This window comes from Lutjanus erythropterus, chromosome 10 (assembly GCF_056507025.1).
Source record: "Lutjanus erythropterus isolate fLutEry1 chromosome 10, fLutEry1.hap2, whole genome shotgun sequence".
Taxonomy (NCBI): domain Eukaryota; kingdom Metazoa; phylum Chordata; class Actinopteri; order Lutjaniformes; family Lutjanidae; genus Lutjanus; species Lutjanus erythropterus.
Genome location: NC_139326.1, coordinates 27,986,167 through 28,012,705, shown reverse-complemented (window position 1 = coordinate 28,012,705; position 26,539 = coordinate 27,986,167). Strand labels below are relative to the sequence as shown.

Sequence of the window (26,539 nt, the reverse complement as noted above, 5' to 3'; positions counted from 1 at the left end):
TAATGTATAACATTTGCTGAATTTATGAGAAGGCTCAGATAATTCAGAATTTGATGCAAACTGCGTTTCACAAAGTTTATAAAATTTCTCCTCACTGAAAAACCCTCAAAACTGCATTTTTTTTTAAGGGAGTGTGGGGAAATTGTAGTTCCTAGTGTGTTGACAACCATCTGCTGCTTATCCTGTCAGGTAGAAGAGTCCAAACACATGCTTTGCATAACAGTGAATCAAATGAAAATCAGACAGCTGACGGTTGTTGGTTGAGGTGGTGGTCTTTCAGTGTGGCCCTGGACACATTTGCGTACACATTCCTGAAAGAATGTGCTCACATGTAGCCCAGACCACCTCTGAATGTGATCTGAGTGATGGGACCTCAGATGTGTCCTCAATGTGTCTCAGTTGCGTTCACCCCTGTACTTAGAGCTGTCCACTTGTGATCGGATCTCCCAGAATGCATGTTAATGCCAGGTGTAAGTAGGCTCACACACACACACACACACACACACACACACACACACACACACACACACACACACACACACACATGCACACACACATGGACTCAGTTTGGTCTCTCTGAGGGTGCCATCATCACAGTCTAGGACTGAGAAACAAAGTTTCTTGACAAGTTTGATTTCTGTATGTTTTTTCTTTTTTTCTCAGTGTCTTTTCTTTACCTGTCTCTCTATTTCCTTCTTTTCTTTTTAGCGTTCTTTATCTCTCCAAGCTCATTCATTTATCACCATCTGCACCCCTCTGGTTTTGATTTTTAGCCTACGTATGTGCCTTCCAATACACGTGTACGAGTAATACTTTAACACAGGAGTGATTTCCATTAGGCTTACATAAGGCTGCTTCTGTCTTCTAAATGAAGTAGAGAAATGAGATCCCTCAGCCTCCTCAGGGTGAGTCAGATACCTCCACTTTATTAATCAGTTTTAATGTGTTCACTCTGAGGGTCGTAGTACGACGTAAGGCTTGTTTCTTTTGTGTGGTTTTTGAGTTTTATGGTCCAGCTGGAACCGAGTCTTCATCCTCTTAAAGTGCCATGCTAGCGCTGCTGTTTTCATTTTTCGACTACAGTAGCTGCCCACCACACATACACACACACACACACACACACACACACACACACACACACACACACACACACTCTCAGTGTATAATGACTTCCCCTGGCACTGGCCCCCGTGTCTCTGCAGTCTAGGGAGAAGGGTGGAGCGTCTGTTTGTGCCGGGACCCAGGACTTGACTGGGTGTAACGTAAATTGTCAGGCTTTGTGACACAAAGCACAATAAAAGTTTGCAGTGGTTAAAATGTTCACTTTTTTTGTGGTGCTGAAATCGGAGGCTGTTTTTCTCTTTTATGCTCCCACTCCCAGGTGAGCTCAGAGCAACTCCCAGTCCTCCCAGTGGCCTGTTGTGTGCTGTGGTCTACTTTTTCTGCTCACTCTCACATGGCACACATTAAAACCAGTGTTCATTTTGACACCAAATATTTGATTTAGTTTAATCTATTGTATTTTGACTAAAACACCATGTAGCTTTTGTCATATTTATTCATCTGAATTGTTTTAATTGAATAAATATCATAAGAGTTTAGTCAATTAAATCTACAGTAGTCGACTAAAATTGAATGGGTTTAATTAAAGTGTAATGTATTATTTAAACTTTTCTCTAGAATTACCAAACTCATACTATTGGAGGAAACTTCTGTTAACCATAATTAAAAACAACATTAATCATACTACATTTATGCTCTTTTATCCCATCGTGGTCTGGTTTCATAGACAGGGGTTAGATTAAGCCATCAGTTGTCTGCAATCTACAACAGTTCAACTAGGAGATTTAAGTACCTTTCATGACCGTGGCTTAGATTTGGTTCAGTTATTCAGAGTTCAGGGACAAGGTTAGTAACTAATGGTGCTCACAAAAACCCAGAGTGGAATGAAAAACATGAGAACTGGTGTGAATCTGGAACAGCAGAGGCACAAAGAATTTGTTCAAAAATCTTCTAAAACAAACTGTGTCAAGATATCCAGTTCAGTCAGACAACTCACATTTTATAATGTTTATTCAGCAGCAGAACATGACTTAAGTTTGGCGTCTAGGCTCCGACTTCATCGTCCTCCGCAGGTTAAGTTACGTAGAGACATAAGGGGACTGATGAGCAAATTCTTGAAACCCTCCGTCGGAGCCTACAGGTGGATGTTGGGGTAAAAAGAGCAGGCAGCGACACTGTGCGGGGCAGCAATGCATGAGGGCGGAGGGGGAAATAGGAGGTTCAGTAGTTTAAATAGACCGCCAGATTGCAAGGGTGCGTTTGGTATGTACTATCTGGGGTGAGGTATGTCACGCGATTGGCTGTGCAGCTTGAGTTGTCTGCCTGAACTAGCTCGCAGGCGTCGCCACATTTATTGAAAGTGTTCGGCCTCTGAAACGCATGTTGGTCTTCATTTAAATCAGGGCTGCTGAAAGTGGAACCCGCTCACCAAAGTTGGCCCACCACAAGGTTTGATTTGGCGTGCTAAAAAAAACCCCATTAATTTTCAGAGAATATAAATGGTTATTTATGCTGTTTTATATTTGTGAGTGCTGGTAGCTCACTTGGTTAAGATTGTAGTCCTCATCACAGCGGGAACATTTTGCATCGATGTTTGCTTTTGATGGCCCACCATTAATTTCAGGTTCGACCCTTTAAGGGAAAAAGGGACCCCTGATTTAGATATTCCAAGTAGTCCATGCTCCCTCACAAACACTGCAAAAGAGAAGTCAAACCTTGTCTGTGAAACTTGCTCCAACTGTCTAATATTAAGTATACTACAATTTCCTCAAATGTGCATTCTTCTTTTTGTTACGTATTTGTTTCAATTTAAGACCAGTGAAACTTGACACATATTATTTTTGGCGTGTCATTTAATTTACATGAAATGTGAAATGTTTTTCGCCCATGCTGATATTTCTGTACAGTTTATGAGACATGCGGCAAGTGCAGTTCAGTACTATTCAGCTGTGTGCGTCTGACCTCTTGACCACACAAAGACATTTGATCTCTTCCCAACTCGTTCCTATTTTTTGTCTAGTTTTTATTTGTTGATGAAAGATTACTTTTTGTTTAGTTATTGACTTGTTATTGTGAAAACTGACTAAAATTGAAATGAACAGTGATCAAAACTGCCTGAATGTCTTGTTTGAGACCTTCCCCACTGTCAAAGTCAAAACACACATTCACATTCAGACGAGCCAGACTTTACTTAACAAAAGCAGAGGAACACACACTCAAACTGGGAGGAAATTATCCAATTAAGTTGTTGCTGGAGGAGATTCCCCTCCGGTTGTCATGGCAGTAGGGGGCTGTCGAGCCAGCAGGGATGCTGGGATTAGCCACTTATCTGAGCGTCGTTCCGGGTGGCTCAGATCACAGGCGGCGCTGAGTGGAAGTGACAGGTCCTATTCACGGGGCCTTTACTCTCCGGCACCATGGATGCTATCCAGGGCCACCGGCGCTTTGTTCTGCTCCTGCCGCGTGAGCAGAACCTCTTGCCAGCGCAGAACCTGATACCCTGCTGCTGTCTGCCTCGTTTGCCGCTTTAAGGAGAAATAAAAGCTTGCCACACGGGCAAAGCTGGAGGCCGGATTGTGTTTAAATTTGTTGCCATAGTGTTGCCAAGAGAAAGTTAAAGCTGCACTCGGTAGTTCAGTGGGTGCAAGTTTCAAATCCAGCCTCTTAATACCTGTGTGTGGCTCCATCTGCAAATCTCCACACATTTCTTTGTGGATTTCCAGACGGCTCTGAGCACTTGTTTGACCTCGAGTTGGACTGAATTAAACAAGCTCTGTAAATGAAGCACCCCTGTCATATAAAAGAACAAACACAGGGTGGTTACAGGTCTTTAAAAAGTATTCAAATGTCTTAAATTCACATAATAACGGCCTTAAAAAGTATTTAAAAGTCTAATATTCTTTTTTGAAGGTCTTAATTATTAATTTATTGAATGCTGTAAGCATGGTGTAAGCTAAACTACAAGCACAAAATGCCTGGGCTGCAACTATAACCACAGGCACTGCTGTTAATATGTGGATTGGGTGGACCAGTCATAAAAAATAACACTCTGGTTGTTAGTGGATGTGTTGTGGGTGAGAAACAGGGTGCACCTCCCCAGCTGGGGGGGGTGGGGGTGTGGGGGGGGGGGGGGGGGGGGGTTCATAGGTGCAGCTTCTTTGATTATCTTCCTCTGGAGAGTTTCCTCTGTCCTGCCAGGTTTATAACTACAGTGACATTACTGTATGCATGAAAACAAACTTAAAGCAGCCTCTAATCAATCATTAAAGAAAATACTCATACATCAATACAACACACAGTAAAGAAGTCATCTGAAACACTTGTCCTGCTTGACAGTATTTAAAAGGAAACAGCTGACAGGGGCAGGCAGAGGTGCTGGTGTGGGTCTCTAAATCTGAAAAATAATATGTTTGAGTGGGTGGTGGGTGGTTTATTTATGCATACATGCGGACTCAGTTAAACTCAGAGCCCATCTGCACATCACTACTATACATTTAATTTTTGGTGAAATCAACAGGAGTGGAGTGCAAATGCCTCTGTTATCCTGATAGTCTTAGATTTTTTATATTTGTGTTTGCAAACTTTGTCCCTTGGTTTCCACTGTAGCACCTGTGTGGATGGCATAGTGGAGCTTGTTAGTTAGCTAACCAGCAAACACACAATTTTCTGTGGGTTTACTTTCTAGCTTATTTTAAATCTTCTCCAGTGATTCTGTTTAGCCTTTTATCACATCATGCCACTGGACTTGTCAACTGTTGATTTCTTGCATATTCCCTATTTAGAATAAAAATAGAAGGAACAATATTGATTAAATAATGTGGAGGAGAGATTGCCCATTACATAATTATCCAACTCCACCAATTCCTGGGAAAAAGATGATCTGTAAAAAGTGGGGCAATCATTCAAGTCCACGCTATATGAGGAAGCTGACTACATTCATTATGACAACAGACTGTCTGTAGATGAACTATAGAAATTTTCAGCACATGAAATAATATTCTACTTTGGTATAGCCTCATTTCAGACCCTGGATAGGAAAATTTTGATTAATATCATCAAGGACACTTTTTTCACACCTATCAATTTGAACTCAAGTTATTTAACTCAACCAGTTTTTTGCCTTACTTGTAAGGCATTTTTAACTGACAATATATGTGTTTACTCAAAGGACTTTTTCATTTAAGTAAATTTAAGGCCAATTTTGCAATAAAAATTAACGTCACACAAGGAAATATAGGCGTTACTTTTACATTGTGATGTTTTTTTAATATAAAATTGGCCTCAAGTTTAATTTGACGGTGGCATTTGACTTGCATTTAAAATACTGATACATGTGTACAACCTGAAATAACTATTATCCTACTGCTGTCGAGGTCAGACATTAGAAAACAATGTTTTTGATCTCATAAATCTCATAAACAGCTAACACTGGATACGTATACCTTTAAAGACCTCTTTTGGAGTTCCAGTGTTGCTTATGTATACATTTCCTCCCATCATCCCTTTTCCTCTGCTTGTCTGCTTTTCACAGACTGTGGAAAATGTGTATGATCCGCTCATTTACTCACACTACCCCTGCTTTTAACTCCACCGTCTTCTCACCAGGCCACCCCAAAAGCCCCTGGCCACGTCTGATTCCCAAGGCCGCCGGTCTGCATTACAGCAGATCTCAACAATGTCCATACCAGCAGGACTCTGCTGGGGCTGCGGCTGCTTTACAGTGCAAGAGAGGAAAGGAAATGTGTTTTAAGCCCCGAGCGCAGTCGTTGATACGGTTATATTTCACATGCAGATGAGAGAGTTGTTTTCTCTTGTGTCCCTCCGTTCTCACCCTGCTGCCTGCCAGCCAATTGGTCAACATGCGTAAATCAACAAGTCCAGTCTGAAGTTGAGATAATGTGTCACTGTTTAGGTTTTGGATTGTGCTTTTCCCAAACTGAAATACAGAGCACAGAGATAAATGAGAGAACATTATGGGAAGAGTTCATGCCAGTGCTCTCATCTAGTCATACACAAAGAGACTTGTGAGCATTTTTGGCTTATCACATTCAAACTGAGGGCTCCAAAAGCAAAACATTACGTCACACCCAAAGTGATAAACAAACTCACTCCATCAGAGTCCAAGCGGAGTAAGATAACACTGCATGAGACAAGCACCTTTCACATTTGCTCGCTTTGTCTTTATTTCTTCACCCCAACCTCAGGACTTGGCTGGAATTCCAGGCCAGTGGTGTAATTACTGGGTCCTAATTGTTTTCTATGAGGTTTGGGAGATATTGTCTTACTTCTAGACCTGGAACACAATGGTCTTTATCTCTGATTGAGCCTGAGAAAAAAAAAAAATAGGCTAAGTATTTGCAGATGGAGGCACTTTTATTGCCTGCCAGAAACAGGGATTTAATGTATGCCTGGTTGGCTTTGGCATTCCAAGTAAGTAAATGCTTGTTTTCAGTTGGGATATCCCAACTTATGCTACATCAAACACAAATATCAAAATTATACCTCATTTAGAGGCAATTTTGTGATATGAGAATATCAAATGTGACCCGTAAAAAGGAACATTATTACATTAGAGTTGGCTCTCAAAGACTATCCCATGCAGGTTGCATCAGCATCAGCAGAAATGAAGGCTGATTGCACACTCAGCAGTCATGGAAACCTATAAAATTCACAGGTGTTTTTCTGGGGTCTATCTGCAAATTTTAAAGGGATAGTTTGGATTTTTTTGAAGTGGGGTTGTATGAGGTACTTACCGTTAGTCAGTGTGTTACCTACAGTTGATGGCAGCTGGCATTTGGAGAAGCAGAGAGGAGCACCAGCATACAAGCTAAGAAATGTACTGCTGTGGACAAGGTCGGCAGAAAAAAGGTATTTTAGCTCCTTAAAAAAGTCCACCAAAAAAAAAAAATCAATATCCGTTTAAGTGTGCACTCTAGAACAAATCATAGCGTCCGGATAGAAAACCCTTGTGTCACGTACATATAATGTAATGGCAGCATCTTTCTTTTTTCATGATGTTATTTAAAAGTGTTTGCATCTCATTCATAAAGATGTAAACACTTGTTACGTTGGAGACCTTATTTACCTGTTTGGCCACAGACTAAAGAAAATGACAGATTTAGTTCACCCAATCAGGCGTTGCAATTAGCACAGGTTTGCTGTCTCTCTAAACTGGTGGCGTAAAGACCACCATCTACTGAAGGTAATAGACTATGTATTTAGTGGAGTCTTTAAGTGTAAGGATGACACCAAGAGACAGTGGCTCATATCTTGGACCTGATTTGATGTATGGAGGACAAAACTTTAAAAGAAATATGGCTGCAGCTTATCACAGAAGGGGGCCTCCATGTTGCAGAACATATGGGGGAACGTAGACTTGAATTAGCACGGCTGTCAAAGCTCTGCCGCGGGGGTCCCCATCAAGCCGTATCTCACAGCCAAGCGGAGGCTGTGGTTTTTGGGTCGCAATTACGGTATGGCTGGGAGGCAGAGGCGCGCTGTCTGTAATAAGCCGCAGAAATGTAATCTGTGTTTTCACAGCTCAGCGCGGCTTATCACAGGCCTCCACGCTAAACCCCGTGCTTTAAACATCAGTCGGCTGCAGCTTGCCATTAGCAAAGGAAGAGTGGGAGTGCGTGGACTGCTGGTGTCTGTCTGCCTGCCAGAGTGAGTGTGTGGGTGGGAGAGCAGAGCGAGGTGTTGAGGATTTGTACAGTGAGGGATGCAGCTGTTCGGCGTGATTAGCTGCTTTAATGGCGGCAGGCAGTAGGAGCTGTGAGTGGAGCGACCCCAGCCTGAGGTCAGAGGGGAGGGAGCTGAACAAGAGCAGGTGACCTCCACTCCCACTCCTCTTTAGACCACACAGAGCAGCATGATCAGAGTCTGACAAAGCAGGGAGTCACCTTTTCATTCAGCCCTCCTCTTTTCTTTCAGTCACATTCCTCGAGTCCCCTCTGTTTGCTTTAGCAGGTGTTAAATACGTCTTTGCTCCAAACCATTCACAAAAAAACTAGCCTCATGTCATCTGCATTCACGCCCCTTATCCAGAGCATTTATGCAATCATGAGACGAGATCTACAAAGACACACAAATCACATACATGCAGGGAGGGAGGCAGGCTGCAGCCAGCGTGCAGAAAAAGGCCACAGCAGCTGATATTCATAGTTATGTAAATGGCCAGCGCAGCACAAGTGCTGAACCCAAATTGGAAGCAGCTGAAGTGAAGGCGAACTGGGCTGAGGGCCCCAGATGAGATTAGACATGGGAGCGTCCAGCCTCTTTCAGCCCATGCTGCTCCGCTCAGGGGAATTGTCATAATAGTCCTTAATTAACAAACAACACCACTGAAAATAACCGACCAGCTGACCTAAACCAAACAGTGCAGGGAAGTTTTCTCTCTTCTCTTCTCTTCTCTTCTCTTCTCTTCTCTTCTCTTCTCTTCTCTTCTCTTCTCTTCTCTTCTCCTTTCTTTACTGTCTTCTTCTTACGTAAGTGAGCACTGGTATGTGCATCAGGTTTATGAAAAATCCCTTAATTATACTTCATAGAGTAGTTTAGGTATTTAAATTGGAATATATACTAATAATTATGATAGTATTATGACATTACAATATGAAATGTTCCATGCAAACCACACTGTACAGCACAATCCTCTCATGCTGTGGAATAATAATGATACAGTTTTAAGAATTATAATTCCTTATGCCTGGATGTTTTATGTTTGGGCCGTCGTGGTGACGGACTTTCCCCTGCTGTTATTTAGTTTGGCTCAGCAGCATGAAATGCAGTATTAGTGCCATTCTTTTGTTTGTTTCTGCAAATTATTTTATTTATGATAAATTAACTAATTTGGTGCGTTGATGTTGCAATGTAAAGTCATCTGTGGATGTCATCTCACTGCCCAGCAACTTAATCGGGCAACTTTATGGTCTGAGCAAGCTAGCTGCTGCGTGCTAGTCCTAGTTACGCAACATCACAAAGGAATTCCTGCTGTTTAACAGTTTCTCTTTCATAGATATTATTATCTTCAAGGTATGTCTATCAAGTAATTTTCACGTTACATACAGCACTACCAAACACTAGCCAAGCTAAGACAGTACTGAAGTATAAAGTTTCACAAAAAGAAACATGAAAAAACAGTCACTGACATCAAACCTGCTACTCTTGTTATTTAGCTAGTTTAGCTAGCTTCAAATGAGGCTTAAAGTTCACATGATGTCTATTGACTGTCCCTCAATATTACAACAGTTGTCCACATGGCGTCTCCTCATCAAACACATAATTGTTTCTTTAATGTTGCTTTCTTCTAATGTCATAAAATGCATCTTCAGATAGATCTGATGCATGAAAATTACATTCGGGGCTCAGTTTAAGCCAGCTGAAAATAAAGAATTTGCAGCCTTGTGTAAGAAAACCCTCAAATTAGAAACTTTGAATATAGAGGCTCTGGAGGCTCATGGGAAGTCAGAAAAACATAAACCACTATAAAGCCAGCAGCAAATGTCTTCTGTTACCCAATATTGTTCTGTATTCATATCGGGAGCATGAACAAAGTCTGGGCTCAGCACTCACAACTTTAACTCCTGCAACTGTGGTAAGCAACCTCCGGAAAGTATTTTGATCTGTTCCAACATGAAAAGCAGAGGTGCTCTAGATTTAACACATGGTAGATGAACATCATTCATATAAAATGATATCCTTTGTACTTTTTTTTAACCCGTATGGGCGTGAAATAGGTCTTAAATTGCATTTATAAGGGTCTTAAAAAGTTCTATTATATCTAAACATCTCATCTTAAACATGTTGAAACCTACAGAATCCCTGAAAACCGATAGCCAGCATCAATTCATCCTGGACCTGAAACTATCACTGGCTCTCATGAATGAAAAAAACATGAACGTAGCAATTGTTGTAGCGCATGCCATCCCCTGTGGTTGGACTGTCAATAGCGCAGTATTTCAAAATTGCAGTTATTGCGACAGCCCTATGTTTGACTGTAATATTGGAAGTTAAAGGCAGAAGACAGACACAGTAATGGTAGAATATCATTTTCTAGTACAGCCATGTTCACTCAGACATATACTAAATATTATTTATGATAATATCTATTTTATTTAATTGATATCCTGTCTATACATGAAGAACCACATTTGGTTTAATGCTTTACGCTCCATTTGTTTACCTGCATGGTCTGCTGTCTGCTCTGTTCCTAAATCTAAAATAAATGTCAGGCAACTTCAAGAAATACAGATGCACCATTCTTTGGCTGAATCTTTTTTAAAGTTTCATACATGCTTAGCCTTGATTCTGAGTTAAGTTTTATGTATCTGGCTCATGGACTGGAAATGCCTCTTCTGCTTACTGATTTATTTATTATTTCCCAAGACTTCCCCCGGGAGTGCATTGAAAACTGTTTTTCCTGCAGTCAGAAGAGAAATAAAGTGGGCCGAGTCAGCAGTGCAAAAAAACTTTTAGGGATGAAAATAGACACGCACACACCCACAAATACACACACGCACGCACACGCCACAGCAGCTGGAGTATTCTTCTGTCCCCAATAAAGCAGAGGCATTTCCCCTCGCCCAGTAGTTTAAGTGGACTGGTGTGCTGACTGAGTGACCCACAAACAGACAGGCTCTTTACAGCCCCACAGATCACGCTATCAGCAGCAGCAGAGAGAAGAAAGACACTTGCTTCCTGTTCAGGATAAGGCGATAAGACGAGTGAAGTGGTAACAGGGTTGTTATCATGTAGGGAGATAAAGAAAAGAAAAACCTGTAAAATCCTGCCCTTTTTAAAATCCTGCTGGATCATGGAGGTGTGAGCGCTGATCCACTCAGCGGTTGATGTCATTAAAGCTGCATTAACCCCGTCTGCTCCCTGCCCTTCAATATATCACCATCACTCAGCCTGCAGGTATGGATTTGCTCGATGTAGGTACTGTATAACACAGCGCTACTGTCTTTAGGTAGACTCTCTGAGAAGGTAATGAAGCATATTTGGCGTTGTGACGTCAGTGCGGAGACAATGGCAGCATTGATGAAGTGCCTACGCTCGGGGTTCTGTTGGTTCCATACAGCTGTGATGAGTTCAGCGGACCCAGTGGCTGCAGCCCTCTGAGAAGGATGGCAATACCTTTCATAACCCCAAATCACCATCTCTCAATTTAATTTGTCAGAATAGTTTCATAAACTTTTTTTTTTTTTTTGGCTTTTACTTAGGGCTGCAACCAATGATTATTTCATTATTTCATTATTTTGTCAATTACTTAATTGCTTGGTTGCTCCATAAACTGTCTTGCTTTGTCCACAAACCAAAGACATTCAGTTTATTGTCACAGAAGAGTGAAGAAACCAGAAAATATTCACAACTGAAATTTAGACATTTTTTTTTCCTTTTTCTAGTCACTGTTTTCTTGATTAACTGATTCTACTTCTTTTTTCGGCTCCTCCCCAATTACAGACCACCACAGTGTGCCTAACCTTGTGTAGGAATCTCATTATCATGATCCACATATTTGATTTGGCATAAGCTTTTTATGCAAGATATCCTTTCTGATGCAACCCTTCCCATTTATTCTGGCTTGGGACTGTCAGTTAGGAGTGAATGTGAGTGAATGATGTTTATCTGTTGTGTCCCATCAAATTTGCAATTACTTAATCTTGTGTTGGTCATTTGCAGATGGACTCAGCCAATAGTAGCTAGCATACCAAGCTGCTGTTTCAGAGAGGACAGCACTGGCTGGACAGAACTCTGAAGGAGAAGTAACAAAAACATAATAAGACAGCACTGACAAAACATTCATGTAATGGTGGAGCGTCACAGCCTACGTGGTCCAGTCCCTCTTCATGATAAAAATACAAGAAGCACAAATACTGAAAAAGTGTCTTTTTTTATGCTACTTTGAAGATGCACTCCGATGTCATCAATTTTAAGTTTGAAGAAAGATTATTTTATTAATTGTCAATGAAATGTCATGAATATTGTCCTTAACTCTGGTACCAGACTGTGCCTGACATTATGGAGAGGATCACTAAAAAAAAAAAAAAAAAAAAAAAAGAGTAATATACATTTGGTTTAACCAGAAATAGCACTTACAATAACAATCTTTTATTGGATGTTCTTTGATGCTGTGTAGTTGTCCATGAAGATGGACAGAATGAAAAATACTGCAGTTACCCTTTAAGGTAATGCATTCAATATTTTTTGTGTGTGTGTGTGTGACCAAACCTCCAAATCCCAAAGATATTCAATTTGGCTCCATATAAAATGAAAAAAGCAAATCTTCACATTTGAGAAGCAAATATACACATTAAATCGCCACTTGTTTCTGATTTATTTTCTCTCAACTGATTGATTGTTTCAACTCTACTCCGACACAAATCACTCTTAAATTGTCATGCTCTCTTTTCAGTCATATGAATTCCTGTAAATTTCAGTGATGTCTCCCTCTTACCGCTGTCTCAGCCCTAAACCCCCAGTTAAATCCACATTCTGGACCACAAAAACAGAAAAACACAATGAAAACAGTTGCTTTTAGATCAGATATCCTTTCTCTGTGGTTTCTGTATACTCCCAGTAGTCCTGATGATCTTAGCTGCTCATTTGTCACTGTTATGAGTTCATAAACATATACAACACCACATTAGAGAGGCTCGAGTGTTGTGGCTCGGTGGGTGGGGATTTTATGAAGCCGACCTTCAAACCTCCTCCACTCCCATGTACACTAAACCACAAACAGACCACCACATCACAGACATTGTGCTGTGGCGTGTTGTGGTGACATCATTTACGGCCTCTCATATCACAGACCTCCCAAACATCCCCCCCTCTAGTCCTCCGGTTCGGTCTCAGTTTCCCAGCCACCACACGCTGCAACTCTTGGGTAAGCTGTAGAATTTAAAAGTCACTGCCCCCATTTGACTCTTGAGCTCTATTTTGAGCGGGTCTTTGCATATATTTCCATTTGCTCATGTGGGTGATACGACGCTCAGCGGGGATGAGGGGAGTGGTGCTGATGGTTGTGATTAGTTCTGGACTGAAGACGAGAGTGCAGAGGAGGCTTGGATGAACTGCACCACCAGTTCAGCCTAATTAGAGACATTCCTGGTTGGCTCTCAGAGCTTAAACCTGACAGAGGAGCAGGCCTTTCCTCAAGGAGCCAATCGTCTTGACCGAAGAGAAATGACCTCACTTGATTGGCTAGGAGATGAAGAGTAGGGGATAATAGAACTTACTTCTAGAGATCAAATGTCTGACATATAAAGTTGGAGCTACACACTGCTGGCAAGGTTAAACTTTAAAGTAAGATGTGTTGTGGGAGTGAGAGTTGTGAGAAATTGACTTCTTTGAAAGATCACTTGCAAGTGTTTTTAGCTTGTTGTTTTAAGCAGGACAATGTACCCAAGTACTAAAAACCAAATATTCATTCAGAGACTCTAAAATGATCACAAGTCAGGGCAAACATTCAAATCCAGACTGCAGGGCTCCCAGAACTGAGTTTGAAACATACTACCACTTGTGAGTGGCAACAACAGCTATCTCACAAGATTTGGGCAGAAATGTGTTTTGACATTAGAGAAAGGAAGTTCGACTCTTTTTACTGAATCGAGTTTGTATGAATCACTCACCAGAAAGAGTCAGGTTCTCACACCCAGCAGCCATAGACCATGTGTACCAGAGACTTCTGCCAGCTAACTTCCTGTTTAGCCCTCTGCTAATTTGAATGGGGATAAAATGATTTAGACTTTCCAGATGTTATAGGACAGAATAGATCAAATCCTGATAGTGAAGTAAGTAATTTTGCAGGGATTATGATGCTCATTCATGAATGGTTCCTGACTGTGGCATGAAGCTTGTAGGTGAATGAATGATTTATACAGTGGCGGCGGCAGACCTTCAGCTCAGTGCAGTGCGTGTGCTACAGGCAGGGAGAGCAAGTACCACAGTAGCCAAAGTACTTGCTTGTCTCACAAGGCTGGTTGATATAGATATAACCCTGATACATTTCCTCGAATATTGTTAATATAATGGTGTAAATGACACAGGGTCTTACCTCCTTTTCACAGTTTGCAGTAGCTAGTAGCAGGAAGGAGGGGTGAGTCAGTGAACAAGTTAGAGGAGACGAGGACTCACTCCTGATTCACTAAGAAGAATCTCGAGTTTTGAACCACTGATTCATGACTCACACATCACTATTAGATAATAAATTCTTTTCCAGATCCAGGGTAGGGTTGGGCGATTCATTCCATGCTGCTGAATTAGAGTCTGTCTGTAAGCAGTTGCTCTTGCCTTTCTCTTTCGGAAGGAAGCGATTAAATTAGGAAAGTAAAATGACCAAAACGATTGGTCCCCTAAAAAAAAAAGACAGCAATGGGCTCAAACAACGCCAGTCAGTTTTAACTATCAAATCACTCTTATTGAACAAAATGGAATGAAGACATGTTGACCATATGAATGTCAAAATTAGAATTTTTAGAATTATTGATCATACATACATCATATAAAGGGCAGAATTATCCCACAAAAAAGTAATTATCATATCATCATATCTTGATCTAGATGTTTATCCTCAGCCAGCTCAAACCTGGTTTAAACTTTCAAACCATCTCTAAGCATTCATCATCATCCACATTGCACTTATATCCTGAGCTTCAGCAAGACATGTTAAGTTGTCTTTGTGTTTAAAAATGTACTATTTAAAGGACCAATGTGCAGGATTTAGCGGCATTAAGTGGTGCACTTGCCTCATCCTTCCCATCCAACTGTGTAGGAGAACCTACCATGTTCTACGTTCTACGTTTGTCTATTCTGGGTTACTGCAGAAATATGGTGGTGCAACTTAGCAGCCTCGTGGAAGAGGACCTGCACCTTCTGTAGATATGTTCTCCTAATAATTCCCCGTAGATCTTACACACTGAACTTTTGAAATGAATGGGCTTTGTCACTCATAGCTGTTTTCACCACCACAGTGCTGCACAGAAAGTGTGTGTTTCATGGTTGCAGAGTGCTGTTTACTCTGTGCTAATAGAGCATGTAAGACATGCATCATTTAGGAAAGTGCTCATATCTGCTTTGCTCTCCTGCATCGTCTGGGTCATGTCTCAGGGGCTTCTCCTAATATCCACACACACACACACACACACACACACACACACACACACGTTCCTGTGCACACATTCAGACATGTTAAGTCTACAGTACTGCTCAGACCATTTCAACTTGGCACGGCACTTCTTTCCTTCACCGTCTTCTTGCTTGCTTTTTAAGATCATCTCAGGGCCACAGAGTGATGTTGTGGTGACTGTTCAGGCAGTGTGGTATGCTTCACTGGTCCAGCCCCAGTTTTTGTGGCTGGACGGAGGACGGGACTGTGGCAGTGCTGGTGTTGCTGGTGGGGCAGCGTCGGGAGGCTCAGAGCCAGAGAGGCCCAGCGGGGTGAGCTCATTAACAACAGGACGTACCCCTGAACCTCTAAACCCAGGCCTGCATTCCGTCCGCTCCACTGCCCCCGGGGACTCATCCAGGGGGGCTTTAACAGCCCCGGTGTTTTGGTTGGACCCTCGCCACAGCCAGAGCTGAGCTGTGCATGACGACTCCGCAGCTCCCTCCTCTCTCCCCGCTGCCTCAATCAGGACCATAAATACAGTCCAGAGAGGGTGTCTGTGTGTTCCTGCCTTCTCAGGTGTTTATGGCTCTCCCACTCATTCATGCTGAGCTCACAGCCAGTGTCTGGCAGCAAACAAACACTCATGCTCACACACACATGCACACATGTTTAGGGCTCCAAAAACACCTGTTCTCTCTCACACACACATATATATATCATGTGTGTATGCACAGACAGACTCACTCAGACTAAAATTAAATCTTCACACCACAGACGACTCAAGGCCACACAAACATGAAGAAAAACTGAACTTGCTGAATTGCTTTAATTAATAAACCTGATACAGGACACACACTCACTTTCTCTCTCATTCTGCACACATATACACACACACACACTGTATATCAGTTGCATGTGTGCTATATGACAGATAGACTGACAGCACAGTAAATCACAAGCAGCTACTGTGCCAGAGTCAGAGCTCTATCTGCTCTGTCTGTTGCTGTCATTGACTGCAGAGGGCTGACAGACAGAGGATGATGTCATGGCCCCTTTATTTCTGTTGGCTGCCCTCCATGTTGTCTTCTTAAAAGGCTTCAGCTCACCTGATGGGGACCGTATGTGGCCCCATGTGTCCATGTCTGGTCAGCTTTGTGGAGACACGAGGGCCGACAGCCAGACACTCATCAAAATAACCAAGTATACAACTTTTTAAAGCCATTTTGCTCTGTTGTCTGTGTTAGTCTGTCTTCATGTGTGCTTGCTAGAACACAATGTGCTCAGTTTGCTCGGTCTTCCTCTACCTTCCTCCCTGTATCAAAAGGCATGCCGCAGGGTTCTGGGACCACTGTTGTTTTCTATATAGGTAAATAACCTTAATGACAATTTATCAAAAGATGCCTACCATTCCTATGTAGATGATACAGTCATCTTTTGTTCATCCCCTTCAGTAGTAAAACCTCTGGAATACCTGCAGTTTGCATTTGATGTTGTGCATTTGATGTTGTGCATTTGATGTTGTTCAGATATGTGTACATATGTGTGGAAATCAGGATCAGTACAGCCTTTGCTCTCAGAAAATTTAAGGGTTTGCTGGTGCCAAGAGTGAGAACAGAACTCAGTAATTAAGTTTTTAAATATGCTGCCCATTCATCCTGGAATCATTTACACAAGGATCTGAAACTGGCAGAGCTGATCACTACGGAGAAATTCAAGTTGATTTTGAAGGATCCTTTTAATTTTCTTTTTTCAAAATCACTTTAGAAATACCTGCGCCATAATTGTTTCTGTCCCTGACCTTGTACTCCATATTAAATTGATACTGTGGTTTCACTCATGTTGTGTGTGACAGTTTCGTGTGTTTGTATTGTTCTCATTGTTTTAACTCCTGAAAAGGAGATTTTTCAATCAGTGAAGCTTTTAACTGGTTAAATATTTAAGTGTTCACCATTGCAACACTGGACGAACTGTACATTATCAGGTCATATTGGACTTTGATCATAGTAGACAAATTCAAAAATGACAATTAGTAGAATCTTGATTCATATTTGATCAGCGCTGTCGGAAAGTTTGAATGTTTGCTCTGAGTTCAGTGCGCCCGGTGCATTGTCCCCGAAATGTGTGACATCACTGACTTTTCAAATCTGGACCTCTGTCTGTCGTTATATCAACCAAATCAAATATTAAATAAATAACTGTGATTGTCTTGATCAAATCCTGGATGGGTGGAAATATCTCTGAATGCAAGGGTGGGTGAATGAATCAATGGCTGTTTTCTAGGCTTGGTCGGTATTCATTTTTTCATACCTTCATACCCTCCTGACATGTTACATTTTACGGTATTATGGCATCAATTTGTGTAAAACTGCTCGACTAGACTGCACTCACCTGTACTCAGTACTCCCACAACATCGGCAGAGGTGATGATCATAGCCGGCAGTATTCTCACAAGGGGGAAAAAAAACACTCCACTTCGGTGTTGAGAACCTCTGTAATGCCTGTGTCACAACGAAACGCTACTCTGACCAGTCAGTGATCTACAGTGTTTGTTAGCTTACCTTTAGCATCGGGACTGAATCCAAATAATCTAAGACGGGCAGAGTCATTTTTCTTCTTTTTAACCAGCTAAATCTTGTAACTTAATCCCTAAGACGCCAACTTTCTTCTTCTTATGAAAGCTATGTTTGCCTGCTCATCTTTGCTGCTATGCAGAGACTCAACAAGAGGAGTTGAAACTTGCAGCTAGTTGCAATGGGCCAGTTTGCAATGTTCCAAAAACCTGTCAGTGCACACCAATATGACTAGATGAGACGGTATCATTTCCATAAATGACTCTGTGTACTAACGTTCTAACTGTTGCCTTTTCAGGCTTTTAGTTTAGATTTAATTTGCAGCATGTTAAAATATGGATGAGGATAGTTATAATGAGTTGCATTTCTATTATTCAGTTCCCCTCGGATGAAATGGTGAAAATATTTGAAAAAAGAAGAATTTGGAGCTATCCATGGGTGCTTCAATGAACCCAGATTTTTGCCATGAACTTGAGGCAGGCGATCACCCCTCTTTTGTCAATTTCTCACGTCTTTTTCAGTGGCAGTTCCACCATTTGGATATTGCCATTTTGACCAGTTAGGCCCAAAATATACTTGCCTTTAACTCTGTGTATGCACACACACCCCTAAGCATCCATACGAATCATGGCTGCCAGTCCATTAAGATCCATGGTTGTGCACGTCCTCAGAAATGAACACCACCGATATGCAAACGCAAAGGTGTGGTTAAACAGCAAATATATCTCCAGCCTTACTGGTTGCAACTGACTTGACCAGCTGACTTTGCTCTGAGCTGATTGGTTGTTGAGGCTCGTGACATGGTGAGGCGCCTTACGTTCTAAAACCAGGCCATCAGCTTGAGTCGAGCCGACTGATGCAACTTTTCCCTGCAACACTCTGAAACAGTTTCATCTTATCATGAATCTTTGGTCTGAACTGCTTGTTAGACTACATGTAGTAGTTCTGTAAGCCCCTAACAGTGAATAATGAATCAGGCTTTAGTGGTTCAAGGCTCAGTGGGGCAACAGCTAAAGCTGAAATGTGTGCATGTCTGAGACTGTAAGGTAGTTAGGATAAAACCATCCACCAACTGACTTCTCGTGCTTCTCATTTTACACAATATAGAGCAACAGAAAATGAGGAAGATTTATTTTCACTGTGAATATTCTTTTAATGCTCACAGTGGTTACATATTTGTAGTTTTTCTTATTTGTATATATTGTCTGAATACTTTGATCTCTATCTATCTCCAAAATTAGGTAAATGCTGATACTGATATGTCTGAAACCACAGTCCTGAAGAGGATCTGGTCCTGAGCCACTGCCTGCACACAAATTGGCCTCTCTGAGCCTTTTCAAAATGGTTACCCTCTTTGGACATCCCCCATCATTACATCCTATTTACAAAAGACCAAAAGGATTATTCTCAGTTAATGCGTTTTATATGAACCCTTCACTTTGCCTGTGTAAACCTAGCTACTCGAGTAAACAGAGCCCTATTGAAGCAGAGTTACTAAATCTACGGCCAGATGGGTTCTTGACCCCGAGACAAAGTGGAGAATTACAGTTTGTCCTGGGAGTCCGAGCTGAGCTCTCTCTTCTCTTCTCTCTGGCCTCGCTCAGAGGGGGAGGAGGATAATCTATTCCCTTTCTCCTAGATGCTGAAAGAGATGAGTGTGTAAAACGAGAATGGCTGTACTAGTGAAAGGGTGGCATGACTCCAGCGAGACACGTTTCTCCAAGTGCTGCCAGGTAGAAAAGGCAGCGAGAATGAAAAAGAGGATGTGTTTTTCCTCCTCTCTTGTTGTCACTTGCAAAGAAATGGGATGGCATTACTGTTTCTAAGCCAGACAAAGGAGAAACATTACAAAGGACATGGAGAGAAGGGGAAAAGGAGGGTTTTTCTTAACTGGAAAGGCCTGTTCATGTTACTGTTAAAAGGACAAAGAACAGACTAAAGTAATAACCATGATGAGCATCACTCATACTTTCAATACTACAAGCCATAACCACAATGGTCCTTTGAGGTAATTTATCTTCTCATAATGTAGCCGAACTTTAGAAGTGAAATTAGATTTGAGTCTCCTTTCTCTTTGTCTGTCTGTCTAACCCTCTCACAGTCCATGCACCGCTACCCCCTGGGTGTGGGTGGGTAGCCTTAGGGACGCCAAACGGGTGAAAGGGCAGAGAATTGAGGGGTGCAGGGTTTGTGCTTTCCTGCAGAATAATGGCAAGTATTGTTCCTTAAGTGGCAGCACTGTATCAAGACTATCACAGGAAATTTCTTGACATACTCATTCTGTGTCAGTCTTAAATTTCTGAGACACTTCAGAGCTGTATGTCGTGAGCCGGTCATGCTAAAGAGAGGACAATGTGTCCCTTATAGCTCCTGTCTGAGTATCGGCAAATCAAAAGAATGATTAAAGGCAAAGACAGGGCTGTACAAGTGCCTCATCATCTAGGAAGATGATTGACTGAGAGCCCTGGAGAAATGAGTGTACTTTGTATTACTAGGGCAGAATTTTGTCAGCAGATTGGATTTGACTGTTCAATATAAACATTTGTCTGGTAATTTTGTTTAAAAATCAAAGAACGCTTTATTGAATCGACTTTTGAATGTGGTTCAATGAGATGTTCAGGGTGACAGTGACATTCATGTAATATGACTGTATACGTGAAAATAAAGTAAGAAAAAGAAAATAAGTAAGAAAATAAAGTTGACCTTAAAACAACCCAAGAGCCAAAGGCTATGTTTTTAAGTTCACCATTTCTAAGCAGAAGGCCAAAGATAGTGTTACCTCTGAGCCTGATAGGGCAAGGTCTCCGTTCCTCCTGGCAGCTGCCTTGGTCTCACTCACTCTTATCTTCTGTCTTCACTGGCAAGCGAGTAAGACAGAGTTTTTAACTTGCACGTCTGCACCAGGTCTGTGCATCTTATGTCTCAGCTGCGTCTGACAGGTGTAAACACGACCTGACGCTTTAATTTAGTCATCAGGTCTAATTTTTTCAACACTACATATTTAAGTGCGAGGTTGGTGCCCGGTAAAACGGCACTGAAAATGTATCCACGTTTTGTAACCTAGATGGAGCAGAGTGTACCTCAGAGCCTGAGAGAAGCTCACTCTGCTCCAGTTTGTAATTCCACAGACTCTCCCTTCACTTTATCCAGTGGCTGAGAAGCAAAACTCCTTGAACATCTCCTGGCCAAACTGTACATTTACTGCTACTAGACAACTTCACCGCTAAACTGTAATACCTGACCTGAGTGCAGCCGCAGACACACTCTTTTTCCTTTCTCTCTTTTGCTAATTCACACTCACTATACACACATCATATGAATCGTGTTGATGGAAAAGTAGATCAGGAATGTTCACATATATTGAAAGAAAGCTGCACAAAGTGCAAAGTGACAAAGTGACGGCCGACACTTTGAGGTGCGTGGACAAGACAGATCCTATGTAGACAGTTGCTTCAGTGTGGCGTTAGTGCTGTTGTCACGCAATGCTTATGAGACGGTTGCAGTCTAGGAAAGGGATTACACGTCTGTGGTGTCCGCAGTCCATTAATGCGTTTATGCTCATTCTGCAGCTACTTTTGGAGAATGAAAAATGACTACTCAACTTGAAAAATCTCTGTCGACCGAGGGGTCTCTGAATGATGACTTTCAGGGGACAGCCCCATGTACTGTCATGGTCTAACTGTCCTTGGTTTCCCTGTTTTCTCCTCATCTACACAGTCAGTCTGAGACCTGTAGCCAGCATGGACACCTGCCAGAGATCCAGACTCTCCAGAGGTCATTATGAGTGACAGTTAAGTCTCAGCATTGGACTAATGCTTTCACTGTGGATGTGTAATTGTGATGGAGGTCTCACACGCTCCCTGATCTGCATAGGGACAGGAGAGGGCACGCTGGGAGATGAATTACAAACACTGCTCAGAATCATTCATCCATCAGAGCAGCTCTTTTCCGCCAAGCTGGAATTCCTTTCCCCTGGCTGCACCTGACAGTGCAGAAACCTTAGACCAAGCTGCCGCCAGTTCACTTTCTGTTCCAAAAGTGCAGCTGAGTTTGCTCGAGTTTTCAGGAGGTTCTCTGTCAAGACCGAGGCAGCTTCTGTCAGCAGCAGCAGCGAGCAGTGAGCAGCCAGCCTCCTCTCTGGAAGTGCCTGCAGGATCGATGTGAGGCTGTGTAGCGGACGGGTGGAGCGTGGATGGCTATCATCAGCAGTTTGACTCCACTCACTTTTCTCCTGCTCATGTTGTTTGAGTGAAAGTTTGGGTGGAATTGTTGATGAAAAGTAGTGGATGTTGAAAGAGAATAGCATAATGTGGTACAGTTGACTGTGCAGAGGGTATGCTGACTGACCAAAGAATAGGGTGTCATTTTAGAGGATCAGGTTAATACAAGAAGCTAAACACTTCTTTCATATTCAAAGTTTAAAGTTACCAAAGACTGCAAATGCTGCAATATGGCAAAAAATACATTGGCATTATTTTGACAGATATTGCCATTGGGATAAGATTCAGGATTAGTGGGATATTTTGGGTCTGTTAGGTACAGACCCTAACACTGAGATGTGATGTGTGTTGCATCTGGAGAACAAGATTTGTAGGCCAGGACATCTCTGCAGTACTATAGTAGTTCATTACAGGGATTAATGTTAATGTTTTTTTTCCACTTCTCCAATATCAATTTTTACTTGTCCCTATACAAGTTCCCTATACAAGTTCTATCTATTGGTGGTTACCAAATAACAACAAAGACTAATGTTAATTGTCATATGTATAAAATGTCATGAAATGTTCATCCCAGTTCCTCAGATTCTAAGGGGATGTCTTTAAATGTCTGGTTTTGTCAGTCCCAAGCCCACAGATATTCACTTTAATTATTATAAATGGAGAAAAGAGGGATATCTCCATATTTGAGAGGTGGAAAAACAGCATTTTATTCCTTTTTTTGCATGAAACATTTTTACTAGTAATCATTTATCAAAATTGTTTAATGGTGTAATTTTTTTTTACTACTTGGCCGGTTGGGCAAGTGATTTGCAGATTTGCTAGCCTGAAATGATCTCTTACTTGCCCTGGGGCAAGCGGCAATCCTTGTTTTTAAGCCCTACATTATAACACTATTTTGTCACACATTTTTTCCTTATCAAAAAAAAAGAAAAAAAGAAAAAAGAAGCATCTGCAATTTGGATGCTGCATTTGTCCATACTGTGATTTTGATTATATTTTGATGAATTGTGCAGCCCGTCCAGAGACGCTGCTTCATCATATGTTTTGATGACCACCAGGAAGTCGTCCTTGACACCCCAAGTCACAAAATCTAAACATCTTTCATCCTGTTTGTGAAGGAGCACAAAGTTTATGTTTGTATGCATCAACTCTTTTGCAGAGTGTTTTAGTTAACTAAATTTACAGACCTGTATGAGAGGAGGGGAAAGGCATCAGTGATGTTGCTGTGACTAATGTGTCTGCAGTCACACAGCGGCCATTTTGAACCCTGAGGTTTGAAAACTACAGCTCCCATCTGACCCATTGGTTTTGCCATATCACCGATTCCCAGTTGAAAAACATGAGTACAGAGAAATTAAGAGGATTTGAGTATTGCAGATGTGCAGCATGTGTCACATGAACAGCAGGTAGAACATGAGTGAGATCAGTCAGCTGTGCTGTCAACATGTCAGCTGTGTAAACTTATTCTAAGCTCAAGGCAGTTTATTAAATTCTGCTAAAAGTTCTGTGTGTGAAAAAGTTCAAATCAAAGGAAGCAGCAGTTTTGCATAACTGAGTCATGTCGGCTGTGTGTTTTTTCCTTCCCGGGAGGAGAATACTAGTTTCATTGTTAGAGCATGACTAGGTGGTTAGGGTGCATCCATACAAATTTATTATTAACAGCTTAGTTGTTTAAGACGAAAAAGGTATTGGATTGATATCATCTCTGGTGCTTATACATTACAAGGACCTTAAAGGTGAATTATGACAGGAACAAAGGTGGAAATGGCTATTGTAGTGCCACAGTGACTCGTGGGGTGGATGGATGGGGCAACAAAGCATGTGATTTTGGCACAAGAGACTTTGCTTCAGATCCTCTTTATTATGAAAGTTGACTTTTAACCATGACCAAGATCTTTCCCAAATCCTAGCCAGTAGTTTTCGTGCCTAATGTGGCTGACCCAAGCCGAACAAAGTATGCAAGTGGCCTAAATAATGGCCAAAAGTTTGAGGAAAGTATGACAACATGTGTTTGGCCCCCCCTCGTCACTGAAGCTTCAAAACCCCAAAAATGGTATTTGGGACAGCGCTTTGGTTGGTTGTGTTGGAAGGCAATGACAAACAAGACATTTTCTTTGTTTAGTTTAGAGGACTTGTTGGACCGTTTGAGGGTCAGCTTAGAAACTATTTATATAACTTGCTGCTTCTCTAAATTTTAGCCTGACCGTGCACCGTGTGAATAAGGTCATAGAGCACTGGGAGTTACAGCAGTGTCGTCTGCATGACTCATATGAGGATTATCTCTGAACTATGTCACAGTGAAATCAGCCCTGAGGCTCAGCGGCTGTATCTCATGTATGAATTATGATAACTCTATGCTGCACTCTGAGTTTTCATCCTCTGAATTGCACAGAAAGAGGGAGGAGGACTTAAGTGCTAAAACAGTATAAATCACTTTCATTTTCCACTCGTGTTGAGCCTTATCATCTCACTGCCGCCGAGTGATGTCATGTATAATTCTGAAGCACTCATAAAACTTTAAACTGAAGTGGTCTGCTGTATAGTTTTATGTAGATGGGTGTATAATGAGTTTTAAAGGCTGGTTTGCCCTCAATTGTCATGTGTGATATTTACAGCTTTCACAAGTACTTTAACACTCAAAACAGCCCGCTGAGTCGGTACAATCAGTGTTCGTGTTTCATGTGGATTTTTTTATGCATCAATTAAAATACAATAAACAGCTGAAGATAAAGACCTTAGAAATTCTTAGAAATAAGGCTTCCAAAACAGTTCTACCTGAAGGCCTGAGGTTCCACCCAGAATCATTTGCCTTTGAGGAACCTTTTTCTGAACAAAGGGATGGTCAAGGGTTCCGTTGAGAACACCTTTCATCCAACAAACCCCTTTTGGAAGAAAGAACTGTCTGAAGGGTTCTTTGTACTAAAATATAAATGATTTCTCTGTAGATTCTCTGTGATCCACAGAACCTTTTTTGAAGAAAGAGTTCTTCAATTATTGTTAAAGTCCTTGAAGGACTCTTTTGTCAAGAGTTCTTTGTATCATTATACTAAAGGTTTTCTTAGAAACCTGAGTGTGTTCTAGATAAAAACCTTGGAATTTATAAGGGTTCTCAGGAGAACGCCCTGGTTGGGTTCTAGATGAAACCCTTGAAATACTTGGTACTTGGTACAACCTCTTCTGGGTGGGTTCTTGTTGGTGCTTGTAGAAGATGGAAAGAATCTGGACAGAACCCCAGTGAGGGCTGTTGAATTCTGGGAAGAATGCTTTCATCAAGGGTTCTTTGTACCATAATATAAAAAGGTTCTTATTAGAGCCCCCTGGATGGGTTCTAGATGAAATCGTTGGAGTATAAAAGAGTTCTCTGTATAATCCTCTAGGTGGGTTCTAGATAAAACTCTTGGAATATATTTGTCGAGGGATCTTTGTACCATAAAATAAAAGCCTTCTTTGTGGAACCCCCTTGATGGGTTCTTGCTAGCACCATAGAAGGTGGATAGATTCTGAGTAGAACCCCTAGAGAGGGTTCTAGGTGGACCTTTTACACCATAGAAAGGTACTCATTTAGAAACTCTTATATGAGGTTCTGGTGACACCTTTCACAGATGGTAATAGGTATAACTCTTTATTTTGGGTTCTAGGTAGAGCCCTCTGAAAGCGATCCCTCTTATAAAAGGTTCTCCTGTAAGGACAAGCCAAAGAGCCCTTTATGGTTCTAGTTAGCCCCTTCAGTGTTATGGGTACTTAAACCTGTGGGTGTTGGACTGCTGTGAGAGGAGGAGGTGAAGACGGAGCGTTTGTTCTCCCTCTGTATCTCAGAGTGCCACAGTTTGATGTATGTTGAACATTTTTGGGCCTGGAGTCAGACAGTGGGACACATCCATCCATTTTTACTGCAGCAGCAAACGCCTGGAGACACCAGGTCCCTCTCAGCCAAGACCTCCGGGTCTGCAGAGCACAACTCACACTGCCAGATATCAGCGATGAAGAGGGAGGACAGAGAGGATACACACACATTATGTTTGGACTGCACGCACGCACACATATACAGGCACACTCCAGACAGGCCGTTACTGCAAATGCACACATACACACACACAGGAGACGTATTCAGTCGAGACAGGCCAGATGTTTAATCACAGTGTGTATATGTCAGACTGCTCCTCTCCCTCTGATGGAGGAGTGTTAATCTCTGGAGCTGGATGGAAGCTCGGAGCGTTGCCACGGCTGCTGTGACCAGGACCGCTCTGATAAATCACACTACGCTGACCACGGGGGGCTCGTCTGCACGTGATTTAGACCTGAAAAGACATAAAAGATCCTGTGCACCACGAGTCTCTGACAGAAACTCAATACTGAAACTTTATCCTCTCTTCACATCACTGTCCAAATACAACCGACCACTCATCTGTGCATTCATTTTGATTCTGATGTAATGATGATGTAGCTGCTGAAATGACAAAATCATTTTCACATGATGATTCATACAGTGCTGCTGATTATTGTATGTCATTAAAACGCCAAGCGATATAATTTCACATTTGTCACAATCAAATTAATCATTTTATTCAATTTACATGTAA

General features: G+C 41.8%; 1 protein-coding gene across 2 annotated transcripts in view; it reads left to right on the top strand.

Moving 5' to 3' along the window:
• The window catches only part of emid1 (EMI domain containing 1), a 91,157-nt gene that overhangs the window by 14,398 nt on the left and 50,220 nt on the right, over window positions 1–26,539 (top strand). The window lies entirely within an intron of this gene.